This window comes from Lucilia sericata, unplaced genomic scaffold (genome assembly GCF_015586225.1).
Source record: "Lucilia sericata isolate MDLA Ls3-8-SP2 unplaced genomic scaffold, ASM1558622v1 Contig000313F_arrow, whole genome shotgun sequence".
Classification (NCBI taxonomy): domain Eukaryota; kingdom Metazoa; phylum Arthropoda; class Insecta; order Diptera; family Calliphoridae; genus Lucilia; species Lucilia sericata.
In genome coordinates, this window is record NW_023994337.1 from 236,599 (window position 1) to 253,569 (window position 16,971).

Below are 16,971 nucleotides of genomic sequence, written 5' to 3' on the forward strand. Positions count from 1 at the left end.
AAAAATAGTTTAACATTTATGTTAAATTTTTAATGTGAGCTAAAAGGTAAAGGTTGATTTTTATGTATTATAATTTGATATAAGAAATATGTCTGTATTTATGTCAAAAGAATTTTTCATTTAGATAGTACTTAATATTTAAATTTTAAAATCACTCATACCACATGTAGACCAGAGTTCAATTAATTTGTCGATTCTCCATATAATAAGATCTGCTTTTTTGGCCAAAAAACACATTTTCTTTCCTTTAAAAAGGCAATTTGTTTTAAACTAATCAAGATTTATAATTTTTCTACTTGCCACGACAAAAAAGAAAATTGTTTGCATGAGCTAACAGACATGACATTCCATCACACACAAATCATTATACACACAGACACTTGAATTGAAATGCATCTTCATGTCAGTTACTGACATCTTAACATACATAAACAAAATAGAAAACACCCACAATTATTTTAAATTTTTCATAATTTGTTAGTTTCTTTTTTTTTCGTAATTCAATAAAACACTAGACGCCACATTGGAAAAATTCGCATGAATATAGGAAATAGGGTGGTAAAGTTAAGGGGAATTAAAACAATTAAACATAAAAGCAAACAGATTGTTTGATTCAATTCCATTTATTGAAAAAAAGTTTAAAAGGATAAAAATCCTTTACAGACCTTTGAATATCTTCATCAACTCTCTATTATTAAATAGGTGTTAACAGTTCTTAATTCTAGTTACTCCCCTACTACTAGCCTGCTGAACACTTGTCTGGAAAATGATGTAGTATTCAAATAATCAACAGCAAACCCACCATATATGATCATGTCAAAATAAACAAAATCTTATACTGAAAAACGAAGTAGACAAAAAACAAAGTCTACAAAAAATAGCAAATATTTTCCAAATTATCAATTACGTTAAGATTTTGTAAAAGAAAAACATCATGACATGTTTGAAAAAATTTGTAAAAATTTCATGTGGTAGCTAATAACATATACATATAATTTAGTTATTATAACAAATTAAAAAAATAATGCTAATCCTTTTTTAATTTAAACGAAATTTTAGCTGGTAGTTATTGAAGCCTTTTTGAACTTCAATTGATGTTAAACTGACAGATGGAAGGATACTTTCGTTACATTTAATTACTTTTGAAGGATGTGACGAAAAATCAAGATATTTTGAAATTTGTTTCCATTACTGAACATGAAAGAATATTTGTTAAAACTTCCATAGACCAATTCAGCGAGTCTATGCACTAATCTATAGACTCTCTGAACTGGTCTATGGAAAAGTCAGTCAAACTAGAACTGAACCAGAACTGAACTAAAACTAAACTGAACTAGAACTGAACTAGAACTGAACTAGAACTGAACTAGAACTGAACTAGAACTGAACTAGAACTGAACTAGAACTGAACTAGAACTGAACTAGAACTGAACTAGAACTGAACTAGAACTGAACTAGAACTGAACTAGAACTGAACTAGAACTGAACTAGAACTGAACTAGAACTGAACTACTGAACTAGAACTGAACTAGAACTGAACTAGAACTGAACTAGAACTGAACTAGAACTGAACTAGAACTGAACTAGAACTGAACTAGAACTGAACTAGAACTAGAACTGAACTAGACTGAACTAGACTGAACTAAACTGAACTAGAACTGAACTAGAACTGAACTAGAACTGAACTAGAACTGAACTAGAACTGAACTAGAACTGAACTAGAACTGAACTAGAACTGACCTAGAACTGAACTAGAACTGAACTAGAACTGACTAGAACTGAACTAGAATGAACTAGAACTGAACTAGAACTGAACTAGAACTGAACTAGAACTGAACTAGAACTGAACTAGAACTGAACTAGAACTGAACTAGAACTGAACTAGAACTGAACTAGAACTGAACTAGAACTGAACTAGAACTGAACTAGAACTGAACTAGAACTGAACTAGAACTGAACTAGAACTGAACTAGAACTGAACTAGAACTGAATAGAACTGAACTAGAACTGAACTAGAACTGAACTAGAACTGAACTAGAACTGAACTAGAACTGAACTAGAACTGAACTAGAACTGAACTAGAACTGAACTAGAACTGAACTAGAACTGAACTAGAACTGAACTAGAACTGAACTAGAACTGAACTAGAACTGAACTAGAACTGAACTAGAACTGAACTAGAACTGAACTAGAACTGAACTAGAACTGAACTAGAACTGAACTAGAACTGAACTAGAACTGAACTAGAACTGAACTAGAACTGAACTAGAACTGAACTAGAACTGAACTAGAACTGAACTAGAACTGAACTAGAACTGAACTAGAACTGAACTAGAACTGAACTAGAACTGAAGTAGAACTGAACTAGAACTGAACTAGAACTGAACTAGAACTGAACTAGAACTGAACTAGAACTGAACTAGAACTGAACTAGAACTGAACTAGAACTGAACTAGAACTGAACTAGAACTGAACTAGAACTGAACTAGAACTGAACTAGAACTGAACTAGAACTGAACTAGAACTGAACTAGAACTGAATTAGAACTGAACTAGAACTGAACTAGAACTGAACTAGAACTGAACTAGAACTGAACTAGAACTGAACTAGAACTGAACTAGAACTGAACTAGAACTGAACTAGAACTGAACTAGAACTGAACTAGAACTGAACTAGAACTGAACTAGAACTGAACTAGAACTGAACTAGAACTGAACTAGAACTGAACTAGAACTGAACTAGAACTGAACTAGAACTGAACTAGAACTGAACTAGAACTGAACTAGAACTGAACTAGAACTGAACTAGAACTGAACTAGAACTGAACTAGAACTGAACTAGAACTGAACTAGAACTGAACTAGAACTGAACTAGAACTGAACTAGAACTGAACTAGAACTGAACTAGAACTGAACTAGAACTGAACTAGAACTGAACTAGAACTGAACTAGAACTGAACTAGAACTGAACTAGAACTGAACTAGAACTGAACTAGAACTGAACTAGAACTGAACTAGAACTGAACTAGAACTGAACTAGAATGAACTAGAACTGAACTAGAACTGAACTAGAACTGAACTAGAACTGAACTAGAACTGAACTAGAACTGAACTAGAACTGAACTAGAATTGAAACTAGAACTGAACTAGAACTGAACTAGAACTGAACTAGAACTGACTAGAATTGAACTAGAACTGAACTAGAACTGAACTAGAAATTGAACTAGAACTGAACTAGAACTGAACTAGAACTGAACTAGAACTGAACTAGAACTGAACTAGAACTGAACTAGAACTGAACTAGAACTGAACTAGAACTGAACTAGAACTGAACTAGAACTGAACTAGAACTGAACTAGACTGAACTAGAACTGAACTAGAACTGAACTAGAACTGAACTAGAACTGAACTAGAACTGAACTAGAACTGAACTAGAACTGAACTAGAACTGAACTAGAACTGAACTAGAACTGAACTAGAACTGAACTAGAACTGAACTAGAACTGACTAGAACTGAACTAGAACTGAACTAGAACTAGAAGACTAGAACTGAACTAGAACTGAACTAGAACTGAACTAGACTTACTAGAACTGAACTAGAACTAGAACTGAACTAGAACTGAACTAGAACTGAACTAGAACTGAACTAGAATGAACTAGAACTGAAACTAGAACTGAACTAGAACTGAACTAGAACTGAACTAGAACTGAACTAGAACTGAACTAGAACTGAACTAGAACTGAACTAGAACTGAACTAGAACTGAACTAGAACTGAACTAGAACTGAACTAGAACTGAACTAGAACTAAAACCAAACTAAAACTGAAATAGAACTGTTATGTAGTTTAAAGACTAGTCTATGTACTGGACTGCGAAATAGTCTATTAGCCAGCTTGTTGACTGGTTTATAGAATAGTTTGTTAACTTTTTCTTGTTGGCTAGTATGTCGACTAGTCTATAATGTAGTCTATGCAATAGCCTATTGACTAATAGTTTGACCAGTTTATGAACTAGTTTTGACCTATGTGAATAACTTCTCTATGGACTATAGTCTATAAATTATTCTATTGAATAATATATGAACTAATTAATTTACTTCTCTATAGGTTTTTAATGGACTAGCTTATACTATAGTGTATTGGAGAAATATTTATATGGATTAGCTTGAAGACTGATGTACTAAGTACTAAAAACATAGATAAGTAAAGAGCTTTCCTTCTTAGCAACACTAAAACTTCAATAATACACAAAATGTTGTCCTGGCAACATTAAACCAAAATATTTGACACAATTCCCTAAAAAAAACTTCCAAGAGTTTAACAACTTTAAGACAATCCACACCCTCAAACACGTCATCTCAATAACAGTTTACACTAATCTATCATGTGATCTACCTAAACCAATCATATACATTCTTTTGCTCATTTCCATATGTACAAATATTTCTTTATCTATTTATTGGTCAGTTCTGTTTTTGGGTTTTTTTTTTGGCAACAAATTTTTATATACTTTTCGTGATCAAATTAGCTAAATGTTTCCATCCACAGGCTAGAAAATTGTTCATTTCTTTTTTTAAGCATATGTATAAAAACAAGAATTTTTATAACTTTATCTAACCTCTATAGTAAGGTATATTTATTTAAATATTTTATTTTTTTGTTTGATATTTGGCAGACGTTGGTAGTGGGTGCATCAAATTACATGTTTGGCGTAAATTTGAGGTTTTATTTTTGTTAGTTTTTTAGGCATACAAATTTATTTAATGTTCATTAAATATAATTTTTATATAAATTTGTTTAGTTTATTCGATAGTTGTAACCATAAAGATGTCTTCTTATATGAATAAAAAAAAAAAAAATAAACTTAGTTATAGTAATTTATACAAATAATGTGGGGGATTTGGTAAATAAACAAACATTTAGCGGAAAACTAATAATCATAGCAGTGTTTGAGGTTTGGAGAAGATATAGAGTAGCAGTATGGAAATTTAAAAGGTATTTAGAAAATTCATGGAAGTATGAAAAATTTTTATATTTTAGTATTAAAATATTTAACTTTGTTTTCTTTTGTTTTTATTTAAAATGATTTCTAACTTTTGTTTTGTTTATTATTATCTTAATAAGTTTTCTTATCCTAAAAACATTTATAAAACAATTTGTTTTTATTTTTGCTCATTGATAACTAACAAAACAATACCACTTTAGGTATTTTGTATAGAGAAAAAAAACAAAAGACTTAAGCAGCATACTTACTGTCTTATAAACAGCAAGCTGAAATTAAATAAAAACCATACAGATTGTCATATTAAAAACTATAAATAGCTGGGCTGGTTTTGTCTAGTTATTTGTCTAAACTAATTTCTATAGAAAAAAATATGATATTATTTTATTTGTTTTTTTTTTTAATAATTTTTTTTTTGCCCACACATACAAATGAATAAGAATTGGTTTGAAAATGAATGAAATTTTTAAATCCCTATGGTGACATTTCAATTTGTTTTCGAAATAAGGAAATGTAAACAATGAATAGTGTGCTTCAAAACAAAAGACTTAAGCAGCAAACTTTTATTTAATATTTGTTTTCAAAACAAAAGAAAGCTTTAGTTAACTGTAATTTAAAGAATTTTATAAATTAATATTGTTATGTTTTAAATAATTTATTAAAATAAGTTTAAAAAACACACAATGTACAGATGTACAAAAACTATGATATGTCGGTCATGATAGTCAATATTTTTTTTTTTCACCAATCAATATATTATTGCCTCGGTTCCTTAAAATTTGATATTTAATCAGCTTTGTATAAGTAATAGTTAGTTAGTTGGTTAGTTTGAAAGGAGGATGTACATATATGTATACATCAAATCCAAAGAATTAAACCTAGGCCTCTATCGGGCCTATTGTGCGCTCCTTAACCAGTGTCTCAGGTGGAAATCGAACACACCACCTCCGGTCTACCAGACTAGAACACTAACCACTAACCTACCGGAGGCCACAGCTTTGTATATTAAAATGTATAAAAAAAAACAAAATAATGAAAATTGTGCTTCAAAACAAAAGATTTAAGCAGCAAACTTTTACAACATAATTGCTTTCAAAACAAATAAATATTGAAAGAGTTTGAGTTTCAATATTTGTTGTGGGTAAAACCACAAAGATGTTATGAGAAGGGTAATATAATCCCTATTAGAAGGAGCAAGTCCGGTCTTAGTTTGTAATATAAGTGGGCAAAAAGGGATTACGTGCTTTTTTATAGAACATATGATGAACTGATTCAAACGAATGTCGAGCCTGTGGAGAGAACTGTGAAAATCTGAAGTCTTCCTTTGTCTTAACATACTTTTTGGCACGAATAAAACATCCCTCAGGACAAAACAAAAACTATGATATGTCAGTCATGATAGTCAATATTTTTTTTTTCACCAATCAATATATTATTGCCTCGGTTCCTTAAAATTTGATATTTAATCAGCTTTGTATAAGTATTAGTTAGTTAGTTGGTTAGTTTGAAAGGAGGATGTACATATATGTATACATCAAATCCAAAGAATTAAACCTAGGCCTCTATCGGGCCTATTGTGCGCTCCTTAACCAGTGTCTCAGGTGGAAATCGAACACACCACCTCCGGTCTACCAGACTAGAACACTAACCACTAACCTACCGGAGGCAACAGCTTTGTATATTAAAATGTATAAAAAAAAACAAAATAATGAAAATTGTGCTTCAAAACAAAAGACTTAAGCAGCAAACTTTTACAACATAATGCTTTCAAAACAAACAAATATTGAAAGAGTTTAAGTTTCAATATTTGTTGTGGGTAAAACCACAAAGATGTTATGAGAAGGGTAATATAATCCCTATTAGAAGGAGCAAGTCCGGTCTTAGTTTGTAATATAAGTGGGCAAAAAGGGATTACGTGCTTTTTTATAGAACATATGATGAACTGATTCAAACGAATGTCGAGCCTGTGGAGAGAACTGTGAAAATCTGAAGTCTTCCTTTGTCTTAACATACTTTTTGGCACGAATAAAACATCCCTCAGGAACAAAACAAAAGACTTAAGCAGCAAACTTTTATTTAAAATTTCTGTTTGAAATCCTTTATAAATAAGTCGACTAGGTTTCACAAATTTTGATCATTTGGGACTGAGAATTGTCCAAGGAACAAAGTATTCTCTAGTTTATTTGGTTGGTTGGTCAAGAGACTCCGTTTTGACTGGACCACTCCACTCGTCAGATATAGTACATTACAGTTTTAGATCCAGCCTTTAGCAGTGAGAAACCTTAGGATATTATTAAGCTTAGATCCAGATATCTCTCCAAGGTTCGATATGAAGTAGCTGATACTACTCTTGATAAAACCTAACAGGGTTGCTACTGGAACGGTGTTGGAGATATCAAGAGCAGATCCCGTTATGCCCGTTCATTTCAATAATAGTGCCTCTAGTTTATTTATCAGTGAAAGGGGGCAGATTATTAAGTAGAGCTGTAATTACTCTCATTTGTGTTATTATAATATTAAGCGGTTTCTATAAAACCTTTTCTTTTCTACTATTTCGGTAATATCAAAAGATGTTTTCACTCAAGAGCTTAATTTCAATACAGTTTTGTAATTAATTTTCATAAATAGCAATTTACTGAAAACATATTTTTCAACAAAATATTCCAATTAAGAAAATTCTCAGCATATTTCTTTTTTTTTTTTTGAAATCATCTTATATTCGTTGAAAATCCAAAAGTGTTATAACCATATTTGATTAATTATGAAATATTAAAATTGCTTTTAAATTAACATATTTTTTGCGCAGAATATATAAGTGAAATCATTTATTAAATTCACACAACTATGGCTAATATAACAACGATTAATTAAAAAAAAAAAGATCTCAAGAAAAAATAAAAAAAAAACTATATAAATCGAATCGAAAACACTTAGCAAACATTTACGTCAAACTTATGTTGGAAACAAGTTCTATTATGATCGAATGTTTATGTCTCAAGATAGAGAAGATAGATAACAAATTATAATCATTAAAATAAAAACGAAGAAAGCTAAATCATTAATAATACTAAGTATATACATAAACACAAACATACAAATATATATGTATTTAAAACAAAAAAAAAAAAACAACCGCTAAATACGCTAATTTTGTTTTATTGATTTAGTTAAAGAAATTAGATTAACATTTTTACGAGCCATCTACAGCTAACATATCGACTCTAGAGAAGAACTAAATACAATTAAAATCAGTAGGAAATAACAAGATGACATAAGTTTTGACAATTAAGAACATTTTTAAAGACAATTTTACTTACTTGTTTTAAGGTGTTTTAATATTAAGAGGCGTTTTCTAATTTCAGTATAAATTTGTCCAAATTAATTTTAGTTGCTTGTACGGCAGCATAATTAATGAGCGTGTTGTTGTTGTTGCTGCTGCTGCTGCAATGGACACAAATAAATGTTTTAATTAATAAAAAAATATAAATTTTCTATAAATATTTTAATTTTTCTTTTTTTTTTCGAATATTCTTATAACTTAATAAATAATACATAATGCGGCAGTTTTAAATCTTATCGCCCCTTATCAAGGTTCAAATCAAGCTCGTGTTAAATTTATGTCTTCTTAAATTATTATTTCAACTAATTTATTGTTGAAAGATGCTCGAAAAAAGAGATAATCTTTGAGTTGGGTGTTTTTTAAGGTGGTGGAATGTATTAAACATAAATTAAGTTATTAAATTATGAGAAGAGTTTAAAGCTCAAGGTTATTTGAGGTCAAATCTGAATGCTGCTGAATACAATTATGCTGAAAATTATAGTTTATTATTTGGGTTAAAAATATCGGTGTTTTAGATGTGTTTTTAACTGTTAAAGAGGAAATTAATTTATATATGCAGCAATAGACTAATCTATAAATAACTCCATAGACTAGTCATTTATTAGTCAATTCACTAGTCCACAAACTAGCCAATTGACTACTTAATAGAGTTGCCCATAGAATAGTCAATCGAGTAGTCCATAAACAAGTCAAAGGACAGACAGACTATTCAATAGCTAGACTAATCCTTAGACTAGTAAACAGATTAGTCCATAAAGTCCACGGACTGATTAATATACTACCCAATAGGTCGATAGACTATTTCATAGATTAATGAATAGACTATTCAGTATAGTATTCCGTAGACTAGCTAGTAGATAATCTATAGACAAGAGACTAGTCTACAGAATATTCAATAGACTAATCCATAGTCAATAGTGTATATATTAGTTAATATATTAGACTACTAGAATAGACTACTCAGTAGATAAGTCAAAAGAATACTCCTTAGACTAGTCCATAAACTAGTCAATAGGCTATAGACTATGCAATAGACTAGTCCATGGACTACTTAATGTAATAGTAAATATAGCAGTATATAGTACATATTAGTTAATAGATTAGACTACTAGAATAGACTACTCAGTAGATAAGTCAAAAGAATACTAGTCCATGGACTACTTAATATAATAGTCCATATTGCAATCACTACACTAGTCATTATAATAGTCCACATAGTGTAGTCAATAGTGTATAGTCAAGAGATTAGACTACTAGAATAGACTATTCCGTAGATAAGCCAATAAAATACTCCATAGACTAGTCCATAGAAAAGTCAATAGACTATGCTATAGACTAGTCCATGGACTAGTCATTATAATAGTCCACAGACCAGAGATACAAGCCGATGCGAAATGATCGGCGGCGGCTTATTACAGAAAATATCGGCGGCTGCTAAATTGTCGGCTCAATTTAACTTTTTCTTTAGAAATTGACCTTATAAGGTTTATTATATTGAAAAATCTTTGTAAAATAGTCTGTTACATAGAAACCTGTCTCTATATAAGTTTTTTTCTGCAGAAAATGGACATTTATAGTAGTTTTCACTATTTTAATATTAGCACAATATTGCGTGGCAACTCTTTTCAATTTGCCATAAGAATTTAAAATAGTGGCAACTCCGTTCAATTTGGTGAAATTATGTTCTGAAATACATGTGTGATTCTAATCTTTATCAGCGGCTACGTTTAAGCCGGCTTAGCTTTTGAGCCGAAAGAATTCGGCGGCGGCGCGGCTTGCAAAATATTACCGGCGGCCAGCCGCCGCCGATTTGAGCCGTCTCGGCTTGTATCTCTGCCACAGACTACTCAGTAGACTATTTCATGGACTAGTCAATAGTTTAGTACATTATATTATAATAGTCCGTAGATAAGAATAGAATACTTCATAGATTAGTCCATAAACTAGTCAATAGACTAGTCCATAGTAGACTATTCCATGGACTAGTCAATAGTTAGTACACAGACTATTCAATAGGCTAGTTCGATGAGCAGTCAATAGACTAGTCCATATATTGGTCAATTGAATAGTCAATACACGAGTCATAAGACTAGTCATTAGTGCAGTCAATACACTAGTACACATACTAGTCAATACACTAGACCACTGACTAGTCAATAGACAAATCAATGGAGTAGTAATGGACTGGTTAATAGACTACTCCATAAACTAGCCAAAAGGCTAGTCAATCCTTAAGCCGATAGACTAATCAATATACCATAGACTTATCGATAGATTCCATAGACTGTTCAATAGATCAATTCAAGAACTGGTTAGTATTACAGTCTATAGACTTGTTCATGTATTAGTCAATAGACACAGCCCTACATTGGACAATTGACTATTGACTAGACTAGACAAGCCAAGACTACATAGACTAGCCAATGCACTAGTTCATATGCTATTCCGAAGCCAATAGTTATTCATAAGCAGTCAATAGACTAGTCCATATATTGGTCAATTGAATAGTCAATACACGAGTCATAAGACTAGTCATTAGTGCAGTCAATACACACACTGGTCAATACACTAGATTCTTAGGCTAATTCATAAACCATATAACAGACAAGTCCACTGATTAGTCAATAGACAATTCAATGGAGTAGTAATAGTAATAGACTACTGCATGGACTAGCCAAAAGGCTAGTCAATCCTTAAGTCGATAGTATAATCAATATACAGTAGACTTATCGATAGATTCCACAGACTATTCAATAGATCAATTCAAGAACTGGTCAGTATTACAGTCTATAGACTTGTTCATGTGTTAGTCAATAGACACAGCCATACATTGGAAAATTGACTAGTCAATAGACAAGCCAAAAGACTACATAGGCTAGCAAATACACTAGTTCATATGCTATTCCACAGATTAGTTAATAGCATAGTCCATAGACTAGTTCATAGATGAGTCTATAGACAAGTCAATAGACTACACCATAAACTATTGAACAGTCCATAGACTAGACCATAATCTATTTATTAGTCCAAAGAATAGACCTACAATTATTGACTGTCAATAATCTACTCATGGATTAGTCAAAAGGCCAGTCAATGCATAGGTCGATAGGCTAATCAATATACCGTAGGCTAATCAATAGGTTCTACAAACTATTCAATAGACTAGTCAATAGATCAATCCAAGATCTGATCAGTACTCAAGTCTATAAACACTGATTGGTTAATAGCATAAGTCCATAAGTCCATAGACTAGACCATTATCTGATGATTAGTCTATAGAATTGATCAAAACCTATTAACTCTATAGACTAGTCTATAAACTGTTGACTAGTCCATACATTAGTTAATTGACTAGACCATAGACTAGGAAATAGACCATAGATTAACGAGGACACACTAAATTAAAGACTGCAGGACAGAGATCCTTAAATCGTCTCAAAAGTGACTAATCAGATGGGTTTTCTTTTTTTTTGTTAGTGCTACATATACCAGCATAAAAAACCCCAAGAAAAAATTATAATATCAGAAATTACAAGAAATTTACCCCAATTGACCTTAATATACAACTGACTTAATTTTATGGTCCTCTTTATATCAGCTAAAAGTCTGTTTGAACTTATAACAAGTAAATTTGTGCAAACTTCTACTATTACCAACATCATCAACACCACCTCCCTCTCCATAGGGGGGGAGATCTGTGATGTTGAAGTGTAATGTCTTCAACTTTTTACAGAGCACCATCAATTTTTCCGACAAAGCATCTTTGCTGGTTGTTTTATTTTCTTATAATTTTTTGACATGCATTAATAAAGCCGCCAACATTCCAAACATCTTACATATAAAACATAAGATGACTATAAAATGCTCAAATACACACACTCATACACATAGTTACACATACATATGTTTGTATATAAAGTTTTTATTAAACTTTTTTTTTCGTATTTCTTCAACTGCCATTAAGACAGAATGAGGTCAATAAATGTGTGAGAGTGTAACAGACATTAAAACAACTACAACATTTCTACATATTTAGTTGTTACAAATGAACAAAATGCAACAGCAACTATAAAAATTGGAAAAAAATTAAAGAGAGAAAAAAAAAAAATTATTGAAAAATAATTCAAGTAGCTTAAAATATAAAATTGTACATGACTTTTGCTTAAAAACTAACTGCAAAACTGTATTTTTTAAACTGAATGTCTAAAACTATGTATGTTTGTAATTTATTTCATTCATCTATGCGTAGTAATCTCGTAAAATTAAAAAAATAAAGTTTCATTTAGCTTTTTTCTTACATAGATGATCTGTTAGTGATAATTCTAAAATATTTTTATGATTTTTTTCAAATTTAAGGAAAAACAAACCGCCAGTTTTGTTAAGCTGTTTATTAAAAGCTGTCATAACTATTAATGGATTTGAAAATAAAGATTACAAATGTCTTGTCGTATTAGTTGCACACACACACACTTACATAAGATCAGTCTATATAGAAATGTTTACAAATAAATGAATGAATGTTTTTTTAAGGAAATCTTGAGAATCTTGAAATTATGAATTAGACAGGTGTATGTATAGAAGTGTGTTAGAAAATGGTTATCTATATTTGAGATATACCACTATTTAAGTTGAATTTATGTTATGCTAAGATGATGAATTAATGGAGAGAAAAAAATTTTATTTTAAAATTTATAAACAGCTTCTATTTTAACGCTTTAAAAATAAAATCTGGGGTTATATAATGTTTATAAATCCCACTAAAAAATATTTTGGAATATACTGAATAATTCAAATTTGTTTATTGTTGGTAAACAAATTTGCAAATCTCAATTTTGTTTACAGATAATGTTTTTCTAAAACCCTTTATATATATTCATGCCAACATCACCGATAGAACTAATAAGTAGACAAGATCCTTCCCTCACGCGGCTATAAGTCATAAGGGAATGTTCCGAATGGAAGAAGTAAAAATCGATCACAGTCACGATGCGTGTTGCAATATGATCGTAACAGTACGATAAAACTAGAATATAAATTAAACTATAGACTAGACTAGGACTAGACCATAGATTAAACTATAGACTAGACTATGGACTACTAGACCATAGACTAAACTATAGACTAGACTATAGACTAGACTATAGACTAGACTATAGACTAGACTATAGACTAGACTATAGACTAGACTATAGACTAGACTATAGACTAGACTATAGGACTAGACTATAGACTAGACTATAGACTAGACTATAGAACTAGACTATAGACCTAGACTATAGACTAGACTATAGACTAGATATTAGACCTAGACTATAGACTAGACTATAGACTAGACTATAGACTAGACTATAGACTAGACTATAGACTAGACTATAGACTAGGACTATAGACTAGACTATAGACTAGACTATAGACTAGACTATAGACTAGACTATAGACTAGACTATAGACTAGACTATAGACTAGACTATAGACTAGACTATAGACTAGACTATAGACTAGACTATAGACTAGACTATAGACTAGACTATAGACTAGACTATAGACTAGACTATAGACTAGACTATAGACTAGACTATAGACTAGACTATAGTCTAGTCTATAGACTAGACTATAGACTAGACTATAGACTAGACTATAGACTAGACTATAGACTAGACTATAGACTAGACTATAGACTAGACTATAGACTAGACTATAGACTAGACTATAGACTAGACTATAGACTAGACTATAGACTAGACTATAGACTAGACTATAGACTAGACTATAGACTAGACTATAGACTAGACTATAGACTATAAACTAGACTATAGACTAGACTATAGACTAGACTATAGACTAGACTATAGACTAGACTATAGACTAGACTATAGACTAGACTAGACTAGACTAGACTAGACTAGACTATAGACTAGACTATAGACTAGACTATAGACTAGACTATAGACTAGACTATAGACTAGACTATAAACTAGACTATAGACTAGACTATAGACTAGACTATAGTCTATACTATAGACTAGACTATAGACTAGACTAGACTATAGACTATAGCAGACTACTATATATACTACTAATACCATATTCAGTTCATCAAAAAATGTTTTAAACCAGTTATTTTAACTCCAATTTGCTGGAATTTTTCTAGTATTTCTAAAACTTTCCTAGCTAGTTATCTAACTAAATATCTAAACATTTTCTAAGTTAGACTGAATTTTATATGAATTTAATTTTGAATTAGATCGAGATGATAGACACATGAACCGAAGTGATTCCAAATTATTCACCATTAAAGTTAAGATTTTTATTACCAAATATTAAAAGGTATAACATTTTTCTTTTAAATAATTTATGTATCTTGGACGAGAAATCAAAATCAATATAACGAAAAATATAAATATTCAATTAACATACATTGGTACATTATATAGTGTAGGAAGATAATTTACATATTTTAATTGTTTTTCTTAATTTAATAGCATAAAAAATTTGTTTATATTAAAAATGTTGCATTTAAATTTAATTAATCTATACTGCTTGGTTTATAAATGAATATAAATTAAAACAAATTTTCAAAATTTTAGCACTTAAATAAACAAATTGTATTAGATATTGATTTAATTTTTGTTTTAATAGCAAATAAGTAAAAAACAAAACAGGCTTCTAATTAATGATTAATAACTAACTTAACATCTTGGCTTAAGTTAAACTAATTAAGCTGGTGTAGCAAAAAAAAAAATCGCAAAAAAAGCCAAAAAAATGATTGATTGTATTTTAAAGTTAAATATTTTTTAAAATTTGCAAACATTGGCAAAAATTATGATTTAATAATAATAGTTTTTCGCAAAATAAAAGACAACACAAAGTAAAATAAAAAGAGGTGTTGCCGGAAGATTATTGAGCTTTTTGCTTGTTGTTGTTGTACAATTTATATGACTTTAAAACTACTTCATAATATTTAAATTACGTTTATTATTTGTTGTTTTTGCAAAACTTGAGAACTGCCCTCTTAATTACATGGTTAATTATTTTCAAATTAATATAAATGTTTTAGATATTTTTTTCGTAGCAGGAAAACCTCCTCCTAAAATTTAAAATTATACAAGAAAATTTTAAAATATACAAATTAAAAACACCTTAAATAAATAAAACGTAAAAAAATGAATATTAATTATTATTAAACAAAAGAATATGAATCACATTTAAATTAGTTTAAAAAATTTGTTGGAATTTTTCCCCCCTTTTGCAGAAGAAAAAACCCAAATAAATAAAATAACAAATTTCACATTTGTAAAACAGTAGTAGATTTTTAAAATGCAAATTAGAAGTGTTGTTGTTTTTTTCATCTTCTAGTTGTTTTTGTTTTTTTTTTCTCAACTCTATAATTTAACTTGTTTATAGTAGTTGTTGGTTTTTTTATTTGTTTGATGTTAAAGTTAATTGGGGTTAATATATTCCATTAGTGTTCAGTTTTGTATTTTTTTTCTTATTTCAATTTAAAACAGATATTTATAATGTAAAATCACTGACACAGGTTGTTGGGGTATACATATATACCACAGTGACTCCGTTTTGGCCTAAGCACGGGTCATATGAAACAGCAGAGACTTAAATTAAAACAAAACTAAAGTGGAAACAAAAATAAAGCAATTAATTTGAAATTGACACTAATGATATTGTTTGGTGTTTTAAATTATAATATTTAATAGTATTAAATACTTCAATATTACTAATAATAAACAACAACAACAATAATATGAAAACAATATACAGTAGTTATTAATAATTTTAATGTTAACTTTAAATTAAAACCAAAAAAAAATATAAAAATTAATATTTCAAATTAAAACAATTTAGCAAAATGACAACCAATACAAAGTAATCGTTCAATCAAATATTGTCAATTTGGTTTATTTTTTTTTTATTACAGATCAAACATTTAGCCGAATTTCATTTTTCAAAATTTGTCAGCGAAAGTTGTGTTCAAGTTTATTGTGAGTGTTTGTAAGGTTAAAAACAAAAGACTTAAGACACAAACTTTATTTTATGTCTCACATATTTATTCCTATTTTTTTTAACGTGTTAATATAATTTTGTTTAACATTTGTGTTAAATATGTAAAACTTTAAATTTTATAGACTGACTTATTTTTTTATATAAAAATCTTTTCTTTAATTCTTAAAATCCGTTTTGTATTGTATGTATTTCGAAAAAAAGAGTCAAGTTTTTGTTGTGTATTTTTTTTTGTTTGTTTCTTTTTGCTCTGATTTTAATTCAAAGACAGGAACAAATGTGCATATTTATAAAAACTAGTTTAGTTATTGAAATTTAAATATTTATTTAAAATCTTTAATTTATTATAAATTCATAACTGTCATTAGCTCCAAAATAAAAATGTTTATTTTCAGTTTGTTTTAGCCAGTATATTAATTTGTAAATAAAAAGAAATATAAGAAATTACTAATATGTATAAGAAAAGGGTGTATAAGGGATTTAACCAGATGACGTATATTTTGTACTGTTAGTCTTTGAACATTTTTTGCCACGATCATGCCGAACTGTGTGCAAAAAAAAAAAAAAAACATAAAAAGTGAGTTTTGCTTCACTTCTTAGGTTAGCTTTAGATT

General features: G+C 29.6%; 1 protein-coding gene across 1 annotated transcript in view; it reads right to left on the bottom strand.

Moving 5' to 3' along the window:
* Positions 1–8,420, bottom strand: part of LOC119603589 (hybrid signal transduction histidine kinase A) — a 60,713-nt gene extending 52,293 nt beyond the window's left edge. The window contains exon 1 of the mRNA XM_037955647.1: positions 8,319–8,420. The gene's annotated coding sequence lies outside the window, so the exon portion shown is untranslated. The remainder of the gene's footprint in view (positions 1–8,318) is intronic.
* Between the last annotated feature and the right edge of the window lie 8,551 nt (positions 8,421–16,971).